Below are 21,677 nucleotides of genomic sequence, written 5' to 3' on the forward strand. Positions count from 1 at the left end.
TTCCCTAACCTGGGGAATGAAACAGACATCAAGATCAAGGAAGCCCAAGACGTTTCAAAGAAGATGAACCCAAAGGGACCCATACTAAGACCCATTATGATTACAGTATCAAAAGTTAAGATAAGGAGAAATCTTAAAAGCAGCAAGAGAAAATTACTTGTTACATATGAGGCTATCAGAAGATTTTTCAATGGAAACTTTGTAGGCCAGAAGGGAGTGGCATGATATATTCAAAATGTGAAAGAAAAAAAAACACCACCAACTAAGAATACTCTACCTGGCAGTTATCATTTAGAATGAAAGGAGAGAGAGAGTTTTCTTTTCTTTTTAAAAAGATTTTATTTATTTGACAAAGAGAGACAGCGAGAGAGGGAACACAAGCAGAGGGAGTGGGAGCGGGAGAAGCAGGCTTCCCGCTAAGCAGGGAGCCCGATGTGGGGCTCGATCCCAGGATCCTGGGATCATGACCTGAGCCGAAGGCAGACACCTAACGACTGAGTCACCCAGGCGCCCTGAGAGAGTTTTCAACACAAGCAAAAGTTAAGGAGTTTACCACTAGACTGGCCATACTAGAAATGTTAAAGGGACTTCTTTAAGCTGAAAATGAAAGGGTACTAACTGGTAACAGGAAAACATGAAAGTAGAAATCTAACTTGTAAAAGCAAATATAAAGTAAAATTCAGAAAAATCTAATCTTGAAAGGCAGTGTGCTATGCACTTATAAAGCTAGTATGAGGGATGCCTGGGTGGCTCAGTTAAGCATCTGCCTTTGCCTCAGGTCATGATCCCGGGGTCCTGGGATGGAGTCCCACATCAGGCTCCTTGCTCAGCGGGGAGCCTGCTCCTCTGTATGCCTGCCACTCCCCTGCTTGTGCTCTCTCTCTCTGACAAATAAATAAAATCTTTTAAAAAAAAGCTAGTATGAAAATTAAAAGACAAAAGTAGTAAAAAGAACTATACAATAACCTAAGAAATACACAAGACAAAAAGATGTAAATTGTGACATCAAATGGTGTGTGACACATGGTGTGTGAGGGGGATAAAAATGCAGAGATTTAGAATGTGTTCAAACTTAAGTTGTTATCAAATTAAAACAGACTGTTACAAATATAACTTGTTTTATGTAAGCCTCATGATAACCACAAAGCAAAACTGAACAGTAGATACATAAGATAAAGGAATCTATCCATACCACTACAGAAATATCAAATCATAAAAGAAAAGAGCAAGAAAGGAACAGAAGGATTAAAAAATAACCAGAAAACAATTAACAAAATTAAAATAAGTACATACCCATTAATAGTTGCTTTAAATGCAAAAGGACTAACAACTCTAATCAAGAGACATAGTGGGTGAATGTATAAAAAAACAAGACCTATCAATGTGCTGCCTATAAGATATTCACTTCAGATGTAAGGACACAGACCAAAAGTGAAAGGATGGAAAAAGATACTCCATGCAAATGAAAACCAAAAGAAACTTGGGGTAACTATACCAATTCCTGACAAAAAAGACTTTAAAACAAAGACTATAATAAGAGACAAATATATTGCACAATGATAAAGGGGTCAATCCATTTGTATTGAAAATCCAAACATTTGTAAATATTTATGCACCCAGCACAGGAGCACCTAAATATAGAAATGAAATATTAACAGGCCTGAAGGGAGAAATAGCAATACAATAATGGTATGGTACTTTAACACCCACTTTTCTCAATGGATAGATCATCCACAAAGAAAATCAATAAATAAGGAAACATTATTGCCCTTAAATAACACATTAGACTAGATGGACTTAACAGATATATATAGAACATTTGATCCAAAAGCAACAGAATACACGTTCTTCTGATGCACACACGGAACATTCTCCAGGACAGATCATAGGTTAGTCCACAAAAAAAGTCTGAAAGAAGACTGAAATCATATCAGGCATCTTTTACAACCACAATGGTACAGAACTAGAAATTAATTACAAGAAGAAAACTGGAAAATTCACAACTATGTGGAGATTAAACAACATGCTACTAAAAAACCAAAGGATCAAAGAAGAAATCAAAAGGAAAATAAAAAATAGGGGTGGCTCAGTTGGTTAAGTGTCTGACTCTTGGTTTCAGCTTAGGTCCTGATCTCATGGGTTGTGAAATAGAGCCCCAAATTGGGCTCCGTACTCAGCAGAGTATGCTTGGATATTCTTTCCCTCTGCCCCTCTCCCTGCTCACGTGTGCTCTCTCTCTCTCTCTCTCAAATAAACAAATCTTTAAAAAAAAGATACCTCGAGGGGTGCCTGGGTGGCTCAGTCGTTGGGCGTCTGCCTTCGGCTCAGGTCATGATCCCAGGGTCCTGGGATCGAGCCCCACATCGGGCTCCCTGCTAGGCGGGAAGCCTGCTTCTCCCTCTCCCACTCCCCCTGCTTGTGTTCCCTCTCTCGCTGTGTCTCTCTCTGTCAAATAAATAAAATCTTAAAAAAAAAAAAAAGATACCTCGAGACAAATGAAAATGGAAATACAACATCTCAAAACTTACAGGATGCAGCAAAAGCAGTTCTAAGAAGGAAGTTCATATTGATAAGCACCTACATCAAGAAACAAGAAAGATCTCAAATAAATGATCTAACTTTACACCTCAAGGAACTAGGAAAAGAAGAACAAATGATGCCCAAAGTTAGTACAAGGAAGAAAATAACAACAAATAGAATGGAAATAAGTGAAATAGAGACTAAAAAGACAATAGAAAAGATCAATGAAACTAAGAGCTGGTTCTTGGAAAAGATAAACAAAATAAACCATAAGCTAGACTTAACCAAGAAAGAGGAGACTCAAATAAATAAAATCAGAAATGAAAGAGGAGATGTTACTGATAACACAGAAATACAAAGATTCATAAGAGACTGCTATGAACAATTATATGACAACAAACTGGACAACCTAGAAGAAATGGAGAAATTCCTAGAAACATACAACTTTACAAGACTGAATCATTATGAAATAAAAAATCTCAATAGACTGATTATGAGTAAGGTGATGGAATTAGTAATCAAAAACGTCCCATAAACAAAAGTGTAGGACCAGATGGCTTCACTGGTGAATTCTAACAAATATTCTAAGAAGAATCAATACTAAATCTTCTCAAACTCTTCCAAAAAAGAGAAGAAAAGGGAACACTTCTAAACTCATTTTTTAAGGCCAACATTACCTGATACCCAAACCAGACAAAGATGCCTCAAGAAAAGAAAATTATAGGCCAATATGACTGATGAATATAAATGCAAAAATCCTCAACAAAATATTAGTAAACTGAATTAAAAAATACATACACCATGATCAAGTGGGATTTATTCCAGAGATGCAAGGGTGGTTCAACACATGCAAATTAATCAACTTGATACTACATTAACAAAATGAAGGATAAAAATCATATGATCATCTCTTGCAAAAAAAGCATAAGACAAAATTCAACATTTTATGATAAAAATGCCAAACAAGGTGGATATAGAGGGAATGTATCTCAACATAATCAAGCCTGTTTGTGACAAGGCCACAGCTAACATCATACTCATTTAAGATCAGGAACAAGACAAGGACGCACACTCTTGCCAGTTTCATTCAACACAGTATTGGAATTCCTAGCTAGAGCAATTAGGCAAAAATAAATAATTAAATAAATAAAAGGCATGCAAACTGCCAAGGAAGAATAAAATAGTCACTACTTGCAGATGACATGATATGATATATAGAAAACCCTAAAGACTCTACCAAATAAACTGTGAGAAGGGGCACCTGGGTGGCTCAGTTGTCAAGTGTCTGCCTTCAGCTCAGGTCGTGATCCCAGCGTCCTGGGATCGAGCCCTGCATTGGGCTCCCTGCTCAGTGGGAAGCCTGCTTCTCCCTCTCCCACTCCCTCTGCTTGTGTTCCTGTTCTCACTATCCCTCTCACTGTCAAATAAATAAATAAAATCTTAAAAAACAAACAAACAAACTCTGTGAGAAATAATAAATTTAGTAGGGATGTCTGGGTGGCTCAGTTGGTTAAATGTCTGCCTTCAGCTCGGGTGGTGATCCCGGGGTCCTGGGATAGAGTCCTGCATGCAGCTCCTTGCTCAGTGGGGAGCTTGCTTTGCCATCTGCCTGCTGCTGCCCCTGCTTGTGCTCTCTTTCTCTCTGCCTCTGACAAATAAATAAATAAAATCTTAAAAAAAATAAATTTAGTAAAGTTGGAGAATACAATATCAATATACAAAAATTTGTTGCATTTCTATACACTAATAACGAACTATCAGAGAATACAAAAATTTGTTGCATTTCTATACACTAATAACGAACTATCAGAGAAATTAAGAACACAACTGCCTTTACAATTGCATAAAAAAGAATAAAATACCTAGGAATAAATTAGACCAAGGAGGTGAAAGGCCTGTACATTGAAAACTGTAAGATGCTGATGAAAGAAACTGAAGACACAAATAAATGGGAAGCTATTCTGTGCTCATGGATTGGAAAAATTTATATTGTTAAAATGTCCATCCTAGCCAAAGCAATCTACAGATTCAATGCAATCTCTTATTAAAATTCAAATGGCATTTTTCATAGAAATAAAACAATCTCAAAATTTGTTTGGAATCACAAAAAACCCCAAATAACCAAGGCGATCTTGAGAAAGAAGAACAAAGCTGGAGGCATCATGCTTTCTGATTTCAAACCATATATACAGAAATCAAAACAGTATGATACTGACACAAAAACAGACTTGCAGATCAGTGGAACAGAATACAGAGGCTAGAAATGAACCCACACAAATACAGTCAATTAATTTACGACAAAGGAGACAAGAATATGCAAAGGAAAAAGAGCAGTTTCTTCAACAAATTGTGTTGGGAAAACTGCAAAGCCACATGCAAAAGAATGACACTGAACCACCATCTTATACCACACACAAAAAATTACTCAAAATGAATTAAAGACTTGAATATAAGACCTGAAACCATAAAACTCCTTGAAGAAAACATAGGTGGTAAGTTCCTTAATAATGGTCTTGGTGGTGATTTTTTTGGATTTGACTCCAAAAGTAAAAGCAACAAAAGCAAAAATAAACAAGGGGGATTACATCAAACTAAGAGAACTGCACGCTAAAAGAAACCATTAATAAAATGAAAAGGCAACCTACTAAATGGGAAAAAATATTTGCAAATTATATATCTTATAAGGAGCTAATACTCCAAAATATATAAAGAACTAATACAACTCAATAGCAAACAAACAAAAAATTCCATTTAGAAAGGCAGATGATTTGAATAGAAATCCTTCCAAAGACAACATACAGAAGGCCAATAGGTACATGAAAAGGTGGTCAGCATCAGTAATCATCAGGAAAATGCAAATCAAAACCACAATTAGATCACTTCCCACCTGTTAGAGTGGCTATTATCAAAAGATAAGAAATAACAAATGTTGGTGAGGATATGAAGGAAAAACCCTTATGCACTGTTGGTAGAAATTTAAATTGCAACCATATGGAAACAGTATAAAAATCCTCAAAAAATTTAAAACAGAATTACTATATGATCCAGCAATTCCACTTCTGGATATTTATTGGAAGGAAATGAAAACATTAACTTAAAATGATATATTCACCCCATGTTCATTGCAGCATTATTTACAATACCCAAGACATGGAAGCAACCTAAGTGTCCATCAATAGTGTATAAATAAATACACTAGAATATTATTCAGTCATAAAAATGAGGGAAATCCCGCCATTTGCAACAACATGGATGGACCCTGAGGATATTATGCTAAGTTACATAGAGAAAGACAAATACCGTATCACCTCCCCTATATGGGAAATCTAAAAACACAGTAACATACAAACACAAAATCAAACTCAAAGATACAGAGAATAGATTATGCTTGCCAGAGGCAGGCGATGAGGGTAGGCGAAATGTATGTAGGCGGTTAAAAAGTATAAACCCACAGTTATAAAAGAAATGAGTCAGGGGTGCCTAGGTGGCTCAAGTGGTTAAGGGTTGAACTCTTGATTTCCGCTCGGGCCTTGGTCTCAGGGTCGTGAGATAGAGCCCTGCATTGTTGGGCTCCGTGCTCAGCGGGGAGTCTGCTTGAGATTCTCTCCTTCTCCCTCTACCCCTCCCCCCCATTAAACAAATCTTTGAAAAAAAGGAAGTCAGTAATGGGATATAAAGTACAGAATGGTGACTACAGTAATATTGTATAGCTGAAAGTTGCTAAGGGAGATCTTAAAAGTTCTCATCAAAAGAAAAAAGTTTTGTAACTATGTAGGTTGATGGATGTTAACTAGACTTGCTGTGATGATCATTTTGCAATATATACAAATACCAAATCATTATATTGTATCCCTAAAACTAATATGTTAATATGTCAACTATAAAAAAGGATATGTGTAATACTTACCCCTGGAACCCATGAATGTGAATTTATTTGGAAAAAGGGTGTTTGCAGAGTAATTAAGTTAAGGATATTGGGATGAGATCATTCTAGATTAACCAGGTAGGCCCTCAATCCAGTGACAAGTGTCCTTATGACTAGAGGAAAAACACAGAGGCATAGGGGAGAAGATACAGAGAAAGAACAGAAGGCCACACAAAGAGGGAGGCAGAGACTAGAGTTATTAGCTATAAGCCAAGGAATGCCTGGAGCTACCAGAAACTGGAAGAGCCAAGGAAGGATGCTTGCCTAGAGCCTCTACGAGGAGTGTGGTCTGCCTACATCTGGATTTTGGATTTCTGCCCTCCAGAACTGTGAGAGGATGAGAGGATGATTTTCTGTTGTCCTAAGCCACTAAGATTGTGGTAATTTGTTACAGAAGCCCTGGAAAACTAACGCGATAGAAAACCAGCATCATTAAGTGTGGAAAGAAAAATTTCTCAACCCAGAATTTCAGGTCCAATTAAAATATCCTTGGAGAATAATGGAGAAATGAAGACATTTTTAGAAAAAAGAAAACGCAAAAAAAAAAAAAAATTGTTGCCAGCAGAGATGCACTGTAAGAAATGCTAAAGGAAGTTCTTCAGACAGAAAGGAAATAATACCAGATAAAGAACTGGATATTCAGGAAAGAATAAAGAGCATCATAAATGGTAAGTAACTGAGTAAATATAAAACTATTTTTCCCTCTAACTTTGAAAAGAAATACATAATAACATTTAAAGCTTAATGCATAATTTTGCCTTGTAAGGTTTATAACGTATGCATATGTAATACATATGACATTTATGGTATAAAAGATGAGAAGGGATAAATGGATCCATATAGTTGCAAGTTTTCTATGTTTTAGGTGAAGTGCTAAATATTAATTCTAAGTAGACTGTAAAGAGTTAAGGATGTATATTGCAAACCTTAGAGCAATCGCTAAGAAAATAAGAGGCATAGCTAACAAGTTAAAACTTGGTGCTAGCTGGGTTGAGTGGAGTGCTTAAGTAGGATGTGGCAGAGGATGATAAAGATTGTTCTAAGGGAGGGGCGCCTGGGTGGCTCAGTCGTTAAGCGTCTGCCTTTGGCTCAGGTCATGATCCCAAGATCCTGGGATCGAGCCCCGCATTGGGCTCCCTGCTCCGCGGGAAGCCTGCTTCTCCCTCCCCCACTCCCTCTGCTTGTGTTCCCTCTGTTGCTGTGTCTCTCTCTGTCAAATAAATAAATAAAATCTTTTTTTTTTTTTTAAAGATTTTATTATTTATTTGAGACAGAGAGAATGAGAAAGAGAGAGCACATGAGAGGGGGGAGGGTCAGAGGGAGAAGCAGACTCCCCGCCGAGCAGGGAGCCCGATGCGGGACTCGATCCCGGGACTCCAGGATAAATAAAATCTTAAAAAAAAAAAAAAAAAAAAAAAAAGATTGTTCTAAGGAAAAGAAACAAAAGGATTGGTAATAAAATTGCCTGTGGCAAAGGAGATTAGAATGGACATTGTAGTGGGTTGAATAGTGGTCTCCCCCCCCCCCACCAATATTTCTACCCAGAATGTCAGCACGTGACCTTATTTGGAATGAGGCTTTTTGTAGATGTAATTAAGTTAAAGATCTCAAGGTAAGATCATAATGGGTTAGGGTGGGCCAATGATGGGTTCCTCATAAGATACAGACACAGAGGAGAAACACAGAGAGAAAGAGAAAAAGGCCATGTGAAGACCAAGACAGAAATTGGGGTTATGAGACCACAAGACAAGGAACACCAGGAAGCACCAGAAGTTGGAAGAGGTAAGAAAGGCAAAAGAATGAAGGTGGAGCCTTACCTTATACTGTATTAAAAAAATGAACTAAAATGGATCAAAGTCTTAAATATAAGAGCTAAAACTATAAAACTCTTAGAAGAAGACAGGAGAAAGCTTCATGACATTGGATTTGGCAATAATTCTTAGATATGACACGAAAAGCATAGTCAACAACAACAAAAAATGTCAAAATTTATCTTTCATGCATCAAAGGAAACTATCAACAGAGTGAAAAGGTAACCATAGAATGGAAGAAAATATTTGCAAATTATATATCTTCTAAGAAATTAATATCCAGAATACATAAAGAATTCCTATAACATAACAACAACAAAAAGCTGAAAAAACAACTGGATTAAAAAAATGGGTAAAGGACTTGAATAGACATTCCTGCAAAGAATGCCAATAAGTACATGAAGAGATGCTCAGCATCACTAATTATAAGGGAAATGTAAATCAAAACCACAATGACATACCACTTCACACCTGGTAGGACAGTTCTTATCAAAAACAAAACAAACAACAACAAAACAAACAAACAAAAAGAAAAAACCCCAGAAAATTACAGGTGTTGGCAAGGATGTGGAGAAATTAGAACCTTGTGCAGTTGCCGGTGGGAACGTGAAATGATACAGCCGTTGTGGAAAACAGTACAGCAGTTCCTCAAAAAAATTAAAAATAAATTACCATATGATCCAGAAACTCCACTTCTGAGTATATACCCCAAAGAACTGAAAGCAGGGATTTGAAGAGTTATTTGTACAGCCATGTTCATAGCTGCGTTTATTCAGGAGAGCCAGAAGGTAGAAGGAACCCAACTGTGAATCAATGGAAGCATGGATACACCAAATGTGGCCTATACCCGCAATGGAGTATTACTCAGCCTTAAAAAAGGAAGGGTTTCTGACACGTTACAACATGGATGAACCTGAAGATAGTATGCTAAGTAAAATGACCCAGTGGCAAAAAAACAAATACTATGCGATTCACTTTATGAGGTACCTGAGTCAAATTCATGGAGCTAGAAAGCAGAATGGGGGTTGACAGGGGCTGGGGGAGGGGGAACGGGTAGTTAGTGTTTAATGGGTAAGACGTTCTGGAGATGGATGGTGGTGATGGTTGCACAACATGAATGTACTTAATGCCACTGTCCTGTACACTTAAAAATGTGCCAAATGATGAATTTATGTTAGGCCTATTTTACCATAATTAAAACAAAGAAAAAGAAAAAAAGAGGAAAGGAAGGACTCTCAGAGCCTTTGAGGGAGTATGGTCCTGCTCATAGCTTGATTTCAGACTTCTGGCCTCTGGAACTGTGAGGGCACAAATTTCTGTTTAAAGCCATCAAGTTTGTGGCAATTTGTGGTGAAAGCCACAGGCAGCTAAGAGAGATTGAGACTGCAGAAGGGAAGTTAAGACAGAAATGGAAACAGAAGACTCAGGTAGAAGAGACCAGGCACTACATCATTATGATGAAGAGCTAGGGCAGCACCCCTCTGAGTGAGGCTGGGAACTGCGGACCGTGTGGCACTAGCTCAGTGAGCCCTGGTACTCCCAGGCCAGTTGTAGGCGTGAATGGCCAATGGCAGCAATCCCAGCTTGATAGAAGTATAGATATCCATGGCCTCAGACCCCTCAGGGATGAAGGTCTAGGACACCCTCAGAGGCAAGCCCTCTAGAACAGCAGAAGTGTTACAGTCAAGGTTGAGGAGGATCTAGAACATGTAGAGAGGAAGATGACAAATTACTTATAGCCTTGGGATCAACTGCAGCATTGGGGGCTGCAGCTCACCTCTCAAACCTTCCTCTTCTAAGTGTTCCCCTAGAAATTGTGACTAATCCCAATCTTACAGAGGCTGTGACAGGATGACCTTAATGTAAAATACAAGTGGATCTGGGCAGTGCTTGGGATGATCTATAACAGACACTGTTAGTGCTCCACCCACATCCCTGTAACCTCCTCCCACGATTCCATGTGCTTTCTTTTCTAATGGCCCATACTAACTACAGCGGACCCTGGAACAACACGGGTTTGAACTACATGGGTCCATTTAAGTTATACACAGATTTTTTCCCCAATACAATACAGTACTATAAATGTATTTTCTCTTCCTTGTGATTTTCCTAATATTTTTTCTCTAACTTACTGTATTTTAAGAATACAGTGTACAATACATATATAAAATCTGTTGACTGTTTTTGTTTTTGGTAAGGCTTCTGGTCAGTAGTAGGCTATAAGTTAAGTTTTGGGAGAGTCTAAAGTTATACATGGATTTTCAACGGCAGAGGGGGTTGGCAACCCTAACCCCCACGTTGCTCAAGGGTCAAATGTACTCTTTCTCAAGGGTGGCACTCCTATTGATGCAGCTTTGCCTGAAGCACAGAGAGCCAGAAGTGTCTGAAAGCTGACTGACTGCTCCAGGAGTAGGGAAGTTAGGACCAGCTCTGGGGAGTGACATCCCAGAACATCACGCAGGATCAGCCTGAAGCTGAAACTCCACTCTATGGGATTCTGCCCGAGAGTGCACCTTCCCTTTCTTGGTTCCCCACTCCCTAACGGGTTTCTCTTGGGAGTACTTCTTAATAAAGCCCTTGTGCAGTAGCCTCATCTCAGGGTCTGCTTCTGGGGAACCCAACCTGAGGCAGGGGAGAAAATGTCCTGACTTGCCCAGTTATAATCTGGCACCTGTATCTCCTAAGTGTTTCATGTCAAAGGCTGGTATCTTTTCTCATGGGCACCTTCTGGGCTTCCTATTATTCTCTGGCTAGCTCCCTGAAACCTTCCTCCCCTCTTAATCTCCTACTTCTTATGCTCTACCCCTCACAGGGGACACCTGTAGGGATCACTTCCTCCCTCCAGATGGCCCTCTTGGTCAGCAACCATTTCAAGACAATGTTTTTGTGGAATCCCCAGCTGGCCCCCACAAACATGCATGTTTGCCCCTCAGAATTTTGGAAGGCAGGCCCTTCCGGAGATGGGTACTTTCTCTCTATGGCCCCAGGCTATGTCCACTCAGCCTTTGGCCTGCCCATATATTCACATTTGCAGACATGAATGAGGAACCAGTGCCCATGTCTCCAAACTCAAGGGGACACACTTCAGTATCTGAGTGGTCCCTAAGGCACCCTGAGGTGCATCTGGGCAGTACTGGGAGGGAAGAATTCTCTAAATGTTCTTCCATCTCAGCAGATCAGTCTATAGGCCTCTCCAGTACACCATCAAAGTGGGGGATGGGCTGAAGAGCTGGCAGAATTTGTTTTTGGACAACCTTCTTCACAGGCCTTCCAAACTTCATCTAGAACTTTGCATTAAAATGGCACCTATTGTTTTCAGGTTCAAGGCCACAGCGGAAACTCCAGACTAAAAGAGTCCCTTTTTTACATCCTGTTGTGTAGATAAGGCTCCTGGTGCATATATTTTGCTCCAAGTTTGGTAATTCTGAGCCACTACTGGTTGCAAAGCTCCTCCAGTGGGGAAAAAAAAGGGAGAATCAGGCACACAACATGCCCATTCAAGTGGGAGGGAACAGAATAAGGCCATCAACAAGAGACCGTACCTGCATACACAAGCACAACTCATTGGGATTAATGCCAGAAACCTCGGTCTTATAAATTCTATGTTCTAGCAGCTAGAATCTAGTTCATCAGGAAATCCCAAATAACTTCATCCCTCTTTACCTGTTCTCTGCTGGCCTGTTTCATCAGAATTTAGGATACTCCTCAGGATAAATTTTTCAATACTTGGAACCCTCCAAGCTGCTTAGGGCCTTACAGAAGGGCCGGAGTTAGGCTCCAGCAAAAAAGTTCACACTAGAGTTGAATTATGCACTGCCCTGCCTCTCATTTTGTACCCTGCTTTCAAGCACCCATCTCATCCTCTCTAGGATGTGAGAACTGCCAGAGAGAGGGACATGCAAGCATGAAGGAATGGACTTGTTCTGGGAAATGTGAGGAGACAGAACGGAGGTGAGGGAAAGCAGAGTGAGAAACAAAGCTGGAAAGATGTACTGGAGTTAGACTGTGAACAGTCTTCAGTGCTATAGTGGGTAGCCCACCACAGAGCTACTCAGGAGCGAGGAATCCCCAGATTGGGGGGACAAAGAGATTGGGACAAAGAGATTGGCTACCTGATGGTTATTTTAACCGGTATGTCCTTGGTTATTATTGAAGGGAAATCTTTTCTAAATCCAATTCTTTCACATCTATGTCAAAGACTTCTTGGCAAATGTCTAGTTTTGTTCAAGATCCTAGACTTGAGTCTGGCACTGAGGATACCAAGGCCCTTTCCGCAGTCACCACAGTGATCTAGAGCAATGATCTTTGACTTTTTTTCCTCTTGTAACCCCAAAAGAATTTTGAAACATTAAGTAATTACTCATTTCTTAAAATACCTAAATTTTTTCAGCATAAATTTAAATAGTTCAGAATATGATTGTCAGTGTATTATAAATACTGACATTTATTTTATTTAATTTTTTTTAAAGACTTTATTTATTTATTTGAGAGAGAGAGAATGAGAGACAGAGAGCATGAGAGAGAGGAGGATCAGAGGGAGAAGCAGACTCCCCGCCGAGCAGGGAGCCCGATACAGGACTCGATCCCGGGACTCCAGGATCATGACCTGAGCTGAAAGCAGTCGCTTAACCAACTGAGCCACCCAGGCGCCCTATTTTATTTAATTTTAAAAGATTCATTTATTTAGAGAGAAAGAGAGCTCACATGGGCAGGGGGAGGGGCAGAGGAAGAGGGAGAAAGAGAAAGAATCCTCAAGCTGACCCCTGCTGAGTGTGGAGCCCAATGTGGGGCTCCATCCCAGGACCCCAAGATCATGACCTGAACCAAAATCAAAAGCTGGCAACTTGACTGAGCCACCCAGGCATCCCAATAAATACTGACCTTTAAAAATAAAGCTGCTAACTTCTCTCAATGAATTTAAATGGTATTTCATACCATTATCCTTTTAAATATACATGAACAAGCTGTTTTCTGATAGGAGGAAATTTTATATCCTTTTTTCCCTCCTTAATTCATATCTCCATTCCATTTCCCCCCAAAATTTTATGCTTGAAAGTCTTATTGCTCACCTTATCCTACTTCTCTTCTGCATGTTGTGTTATAATTTTTATTTTTGGTGACCCCAGGCTTGGAATGTTAGCAAAAAAACTTCCTGCATTTAAATTATCATTGTAATTGTTATTAAATGCATTTGGCCAAACAATAAGTACATGGATATTTTGATAATGACTACACAGAATTTTATTACAGCTACATCTTTAAACCAACCAATAACTAAAAAAATAGTTTGCATATCCATGCATGAATATTACTTATTGCTAGAATGAGATGATTTGGTATCAAATTTATTTTTAGGTCACATTTTTATAGATGTTAGTACTTAAAAGACTTGTTTGTACAAGAAGAATGAAAGTTGTCTCCTAGCAATGTTATACAACTTCTTTGGATTCCTTCAATGTTATTACGTTAAAAATTACATAGTGATCGGTCAGCAAAATTATTTTAAATTATCATTAAAACTTAATTCAATCATCACTCAATTTTGTTGAGAGCAAAGTACTGGAAATCACCTGACTAGTAAAAGCATTTTTTCTATCATCACTGGAGAAATTCACTTTCTCAATTTCGAGAAAGCATACCTAAAAGTCTTTATCAAGAATTAATTATTAATTAAACCCATGTAGCAGAGATGATCTTATGTACTTACACATTCTACTTCATTTCCTTTTTTCTAGGTGGACAGGGAGAGTATGTTGCTTGGCCTCCCTTGCAGCTTCTCCAGGCCGTGTGATTCGGTACTGACCACTGCACAGTGAGCAGGAATGATGTGCTTCTGAGATAAGGCAGTTAATAGCTGGGTGACCCTCCCTTCTGTCCCCTCTGCCCAGCCATATCGGAGACCATGAATTCCAGACCGTGTAACAAGGTAGAAGGCTAGATAGCCCCTTTGGACTTTGCACGAACAAAACAGGTGTGTTAAGACATTATGTTCCCAGGGCGTGGAAACTTAGTAATGTGTCAGCTTGGCTAGGCTGAGCCACATTTCCCTGAATTTTGTTCCTGTGTTTCTGATTAGGGTGGGCCACAAGAGAGTAGAAGTAAAACTGAAGTCATTTTATAGCCCATATACATTGTCATTGATCTGCTCCCATACCTCCTTGGTGTGAAGAGTGGCCGGGTCTGCAATCACTCCAAGTTCCCTTACAGCCTCCTTTAGCTTCCCTGATTTCTGGGCCATGGTTGTGTGTTCAGCTCTTTGACAAAGGGCTCCAGCCTCTGCAGGACAGCCACACCACCAAGGTCAGAGGCAATGAGAACTGACAGGTTTCAGTCCATCCTTACGGACTCCAGTTTGGCTTATGCTTGCTCTCACACATCTTATTTCCATCTTCCCTTCCTGCCTGCCCCAAGGTCTTTAGGTCCAGTGTCGACTGTGAAGACAACAGGCTTACAGAGATTGCTTAATTAGATTTAACAACTACATAAGGTCAACTCCTTGTAAGAAATCCCTTAATACACTCAGTGGTTCTGCTTCTCTGACTGAATTTGGACTGATACATAGGGTTGCACAGGATTAATTTGTTACTGTGGCATAGTGTATTCTATTTTGACTAATATAACTTTTCTTTACTCTTTCACTTGGAGATATCTTCTTTCACCTGATAAGTTTAAAAAGGGTTGGGAAACACAAATATTAATTTCAATACATGTTTGCCAATAAATTAATTGGTGAAATGTTTCTATTTATTTTTTTTATTTTTTTTTTAAAGATTTTATTTATTTATTTGCGAGAGAGAGAATGAGAGACAGAGAGCACGAGAGGGAGGAGGGTCAGAGGGAGAAGCAGACTCCCTGCTGAGCAGGGAGCCCGACGTGGGACTCGATCCCGGGACTCCAGGATCATGACCTGAGCCGAAGGCAGTCGCTTAACCGACTGAGCCACCCAGGCGCCCGTGAAATGTTTCTATTTATGTGCTTTAAGTGTATCTCCCTAAAAATTGTAAAACTAAAGATATAACTCATCTAACATCTATTATTGACAAAGCCAGTCTACACTATCAAACCAGTCATCCAAAAAGACTGTCAGAAAAAGTTTGGCTGTTTTTCAGTTCAAATAAATGTGCTAATCTGTATTTTATGATTACCTTATTTTTGATTCTATAGATGGATAAGATATGGAGCCTAGTCATATGGATAAATACAGTGCTGCTATCTTTAACACTTCTTTTTTTTAAATTTATTTATTTTAGAGAGAGAGAGAGAACATGAGTAGGAGGGACAGAGGGAGGAGAGGAAGAGAGAATCCCAAGCAGACTCCACACTGAGTGCAGAGCAAGACGCAGGGCTCGATCTCACGACCATGAGATCGCAACCTGAGTCAAAACCAAGAGTCGGATCAACTGTGCCACCCAGGCACCCCTTTAATACTTCTTACCACCATTCTCTTTTTTAGAGTTTCACAAGATTCTCCCCTAAGAGAACTGCATTCTTTGACATCTGTTGGAAATGAATTAAGTCAAAATTTCAGTGCAAGGAACCTGGCTGGCTCAGTTAATTGAGCATGTGACTCTTGATCTTGGGATCATGAGTTCAGCCCTACATTGGATGTGGAGATTACTTTAAAAAAAAAAAAAAAAGGCAAATAACAATATTTTAAAAAGTGGAGGCGCCTGGCTGGCTCAGTTGGTGTAGCATGTAACTTTTGATCTTGGGGTTGTGAGTCTGAGCCCCATGTTGGGCACAGTTTACTTAAAAAAAAAAAAAAAAAACTTAAGAAAATTTCAGTGCACTATCCCACTCTATAATGTATCTGAATTCAAAAAACCCATTAGAGGTCAAATACACCATTTTAAAATGCCAGTCTTTACCTTCAACAGTATTCAAAAGAAAGGGAAAGACCTAAAGCCCTACCAAGGGTTTATGGTGCTTTGAGTAAAAGAGAGTTCACTGAGTCCAATATGTTGAACTAGCTCACTTGCTCTCTCTTTGTGCATCTCTATTAGTTATCTATTTCTGTGTAACAAATTAACTCAAAATCTAACAGCTTAAAATAACAAATATTCATTATCTCCTAAGTCTCTGTGGGTCAGGGATCCACAAATGACATAGACCATTGGTTCTGGCTCAGGGTCTCTCATAAGATCAAGATGTCGAATGGGGCTACAGTCATCTGAAGGACTGAATGGGGCAAGAGGAGCCACTTCTAAGGTGACCCTCTCACAGGCCTGGCAAGACAGTGTGGGTTTTGGTAGGTGGCCTCAGTTCCTTACCAGGTGGACAGCTCCACAGGGCTGCTTGAGTATCCTCATGACATGGCAGCTTGCCTCCCCCCACCGAGAGAGTAATCCAAGAGAAAGCTAGGAGGATGCCACAACACCTCATGATCTAGTTTTGAAAGTCACATACCCTCACATCTGCCATATTCTTTTTTGGGAAAATTTGATATAAAGAATTATTGTTTATATTACAAAGCTTTAATAATTGAAACAGTATGGTACTGACACAAAGACAGACACAAAGATCAATGAATCAGAATAAAGAGACAAGATAAAAGCCTACACTTACATGCAATTAATCTATGACAAAGGAGGAAAGAATATACAATGGGGAAAAGACAGTCTCCAATAAATGGTGTTGGGAAAACTGGACAGCAACATGCAAACTAATGATACTGGACCACTTTCTTACACCATACACAAAAATAAACTCAAAATGGATTAAAGACCTGAATGTGAGATCTGAAGCCATAAAGCTCCTAGAAGAAAATATATATAGGCAGTACCTTCTCTGACATCAATCTTAGCAACATTTTTCTAGATATGTCTCCTCAGGCAAAGGAAACAAAAGCAAAAATACAATATTAGGATTATACCAAAATAAAAAGCTTTTGCGTATCAAGAGGAAATCATCAACAAAATGAAAAGGCAACCTACTGAATGGGAGAAGATATTTGCAAATGATATGTCCAATAAGGGGTTAATATCCAAACTATAGAAATAAGCAACTCAACACCAAAAAAATTTGATTAAAAAAATGGGTGGAGAACCTGAATAGACATTTTTTCCACAGAAGACATACAGATGGCTAACAGATCCGTGAAAAGATGCTCAACATCATTAATCATCAAGGAAATGCAAGTCAAAACCACAATGACATGTCATCTTATACCTGTCAGAATGACTAGTATCAAAAAGAGAAATGACAAGTGTTGGTGAGGATGTGGAGGAAAAGGAACCCGCTTACACTCTTGATGGGAATGTAAATTGGTGTAGCCACAGTGGGAAACAGTATTAAGGTTCCTCAAAAAGTAAAAATAGAAATACCATATGATCCAATACTCCACTATTGGGTATCTGCCCACAGAAAACGGAAATACTAATCTGAAAAGATACATGAACTGCTATGTTTATCGTAGCATTTACAAAAGCCAAAATATGGAAGCAACTACAAGTCCATTGATAGAGGAATGGATAAAGAAGATGTGGTATACATATACAATGGAATATTACTCAGCCACAAAAAAGAATGGGATCTTGCCATTTGGGAAAACATGGATGGACCTAGAGGGTATTATGCTAAGTGAAATAAGTCAGAGAAAGACAAATACCATATGATTTCACTTATATGTGGAATCTAAAAAACAAAAGGGGGTGCCTGGGTGGCTCAGTCGTTAAGCGTCTGCCCAGTGTCCTGGGATCGAGCCCTGCATCGGGCTCCTTGCTCGGCGGGAAGCCTGCTTCTCTCTCTCCCACTCCCCCTGCTTGTGTTCCCTCTCTCGCTGTGTCTCTCTCTGTCAAATAAATAAATAAAATCTTTAAAAAAAATAAATAAAAAATAAAAAACAAAAGAAACAAAAAGCAGAAAGAACTATTAACTAGTAACAGGGTATTAAGCACTAAGGGGCAAAGACAACGCTAAATACAGAAACAGCGGTTATAGGGAGCAAGCACTACCTTTAGGGCTGAGGCAGAGTACCAAAGGAAGAAACAAACTTGGAAGAGCCCTCCCACCCCCACTGCTAGGCTGAGATTCAGACCTCACTGGGGAGAGGTTAGTTATGGGCCATTGGATGGTTGAAGTTTGCTGAGGTGCTACAGGTCGCGTCTGGCAGGCAGGAAACTGCCCCCTGAAGTGTCACTGAATTCACTGGGAAGCCACCCTCTGAATGTCCTCGCCACCTGTGTGTGTGTATGTTGGGGGCGGGGGGAGGGAGGTATGGTTCTGCAAACCATTTGCTTTTGTACACCACAAAAGCAAGAAGGAAAATAAAGTATACTAGAACTAGGAAGAGAAGATCCTTCATTTGCCTGTGTTCCTCTAGGGCTCTCTATTGACAAAATTAAGTGTTGTGCCAGCTGGCAGAGAAGAAACATTCACAGGGTCCTAGTTGGACTCCAGTATTCCAAAGTATGTAAAAGAAGAATGGAGTTTGGAACTGAGAGGCTATAAATTGGTAACGGCAAACATACGGTCTGAGGCACAAAAGTTAATGTGCTTGATTATCAAGTGCTCTCCAAGACTCCACTAAGTGTGTTTCATTATATTTACAGTATGTTTATCATACTGTCTTTGTACAATCTAAGCAATTCTGAATTCTGAATATGTTTCGGACCTCAGGGTTTCCGTTAAGGGATTGTGGACCTGACCACTTTGCTGTTAGTGGGTCTTGTAAACCCCAGAGCAGAGCTATCTGAAAAACTGGGGGAAATATGACTCAAGGACTTCTGCCTTTAGTGATGACCAAATCTAATCACCAGTTGGCTTCCAGCCTGAAGCAGTTAAAATACCTGAGAACCTGAGTTCTTGTCTGACATAAGTAATAAGACTTGGCTCAGCTTGCCTCTCATATAGCTTGGGTAAAGCTTCTATCAATATATGACTTTTTAATCACATTGAGCTCCTGGAATTTGACCTAAAAGTATTTTTTCCTCTTATGGTGGGATATGGTTTTAATAAAAGGACAGAAACCTTGAGTTATCTCCATTACAGTTCTAACAGCAGGGATTGCAAATTCAAATCTCTCTATGGGTTAGGCATACAAATTAAGTGAGTGGAGCATGCAGATATAAGACAACAGGGAGCAATGGGGACAGGAGAAATCTATAGAGCACATGCTTCATGTAAAAAAGGCAGTTGCTACTTAACCCCTGAATATTGTTGCCACACATAGCCAAAAAGCCAGAGAGTCTGAGTTTTCAAGAGAAGATGGAAATTCAGACTTTAAAATGTGAAAATGTCAAATTTTAAAACAATAAAAATGCTGTAGGGTAAACATACATATTGAGGAATTCAGCTTGTGACTCCTACCCTAACCCTATGTGCTAGGTCCTGTGGCAAATGCTGGTACCTCAGGGGTCTTGGATGGCTGTTACATTAGTAGTCCTCAATGAACCTTGACTCTCGGCATTCACAACCTTGCATAGTCCCTTTCTACATGGACTCTGGGCTTGGTTGTATGACTTGCTTTGGCCAATGGGACATTAGGAAGCATGGTGCGACTGAAGGCTTGATAATCATTTGCTCATTGGGGCTTGTCTTCTTGGAAGCTAGTCACCATGCAGAAGCATGGTGAATAAGACACCAGGTGAAGAGAGGCCCTGGAGGATGAGAAGCCATTTTGACGAGCTCCCAGCTGATTGCAGTCTCATGAGTAACCTCAGTATACTATGTGGGCCCAGCTGTGTTCAGTCAACCCACACAGTTGTAAAAATAAACCACTGTTATTTTAAGCTACTCAGTCTTGGGCATGGCTTATTATGAGACACCATATAACTGAAACAAGAGGTCATTTATTCTAACTCCTGTTTTACTAACCAAGGCCCAGGCAGGGGAAGGGGCCTTGTGAAATTCAGACAGCAAGTTAGTGGCAATAACTTTCTAATTCTGTGCTTTTTCTTCCTATTGCTTTTCTTTTAATTCTTTTGGTGGAAAGCACCAGATAAGGACTACGAAACTTCAAACTCTACTGGCATGGAACTTACACTGTGCCCTGCATGCATACAAATTACTGTAATAACTTGGATCCTTAGAAATGGAAAGATTTCTAGGTCATTAAGTCCCCTCACTTGACAGGTGCAGAGAATTCAAAACACTAGAGAAAAAGAAAAGCAGCCTCTGATATTTGGAAGCTGGCCTGGTACAATTATCCAGGCTGTAATGTTACTAGATGATAGATGGCCCTCTTAGGTAGGCCTTGTGCTCTCCTGTTGAACAGAATTTCACAGAATGTAAACATCAGATGGGGCCATTCTCTGACTGTGGATAGATCAAGACAGAAACAAGATCACTCCTTAATTATATTTGAACGCAGATAAGTCACGAACAATGTCCAAACCTAAAAAATGACCGAACATCCCCCATCCTGACGAGGGGTTCCTGCTTCTTTAGCAATTGCAGCTTCAACTTCAATCTACTGGTCCCTTGTTCCAGGCATGATTGAGATGCTCAATCATAGAATCACCCCCACTTCCTGACAGCATCTAATCCAGAGTAAAGCCCCATTTCCTTAAACCCTCTCCCAAAACACGTAACAACTCTTACCGAGACGCCTATAATTTCTCATGGTGGGTATTCTTCGTCATTGCAACCAGTAATAAACTCAACTTGTTCAATCAGTACGTACCTGGTGGTCTTTGGTTAGCGGGCACTAATAGACCTGGCAAAGTTCACACACAGCTGAAGGCAGAATTCACTAGGAGTCTCCAGCTGCAGTCCTTCTTAGCGCCTACTCTTTTGGTTAATGTCTGTTTTCCCACCACTAGAATCGGAGCTGATTCCCAGTGCCTAGGCTGGTACCTGGCAGAGATTGGAAGTTTAAAAAATAAATATTTTCTTAACGAATGAATAAGAGGGGCTCAATATACACAGGTTCCCTTTCATCTCTCAGCTCCTCCCAGTTCGTGGTGCGTACAGACAGCACCACAGTTCATCTCCATAAACCCACTTTCCCCAACGAAATTTCCAAACCCCTCACTTCTGGGATGCCCATACTCGCAGAGCCTCTCCCTTGCCCGAGCTTCTCTCGCTTGTTGCCCCTCCCACACCTGAGCCCCAAGTCCTCCTAACGCATCTAGAACCCACCTGTCTTCATCATCTGTCCCTAGCACCAGACGCTCACGGACCAGCAGCGCCGCTACCTAGACGTCGACTAGGCACTGCGGCATCGACTGCGCATGTGCGGAAATCCGTCTCACACTCAGGATCTCTGACGAGTGAAGAGTTACCTCTGAGTTTCCGTCCCGGTCTCAGTCGCCTGGGGCTGCCAGGAAGTCAGGAGAAACTAGCCGGAAGGAGAACCCGCGCGCAGGGCTTTCCGGGACATGTAGTCGTGGAGTTCCCGAGGCCCTATTTTGAGGGAGACCTTAATTCTTTAGGTTTGCACGTCCCACAGTCACAGTCCAGTGCTACTTTTGCTCAGAATT

General features: G+C 40.1%; 1 long non-coding RNA gene across 4 annotated transcripts in view; it reads right to left on the reverse strand.

The window, feature by feature from the left end:
- Window positions 1–21,632, reverse strand: part of LOC123861873 (uncharacterized) — a 71,923-nt gene extending 50,291 nt beyond the window's left edge. For all 4 annotated transcript variants that reach the window (XR_010413223.1, XR_010413222.1, XR_010413221.1 and 1 more), the window contains exons 1-2: window positions 21,337–21,632; window positions 20,879–21,051 (exon numbers count right to left, since the gene is read on the reverse strand). This is a non-coding gene — a long non-coding RNA (uncharacterized LOC123861873). The remainder of the gene's footprint in view (window positions 1–20,878; window positions 21,052–21,336) is intronic.
- Window positions 21,633–21,677: the final 45 nt, after the last annotated feature.

The sequence above is a fragment of the Mirounga angustirostris genome, unplaced genomic scaffold (genome assembly GCF_029215605.1).
Source record: "Mirounga angustirostris isolate CCGP_5_RB_7025 unplaced genomic scaffold, mMirAng1.0.hap1 SCAF_7, whole genome shotgun sequence".
NCBI lineage: Eukaryota > Metazoa > Chordata > Mammalia > Carnivora > Phocidae > Mirounga > Mirounga angustirostris.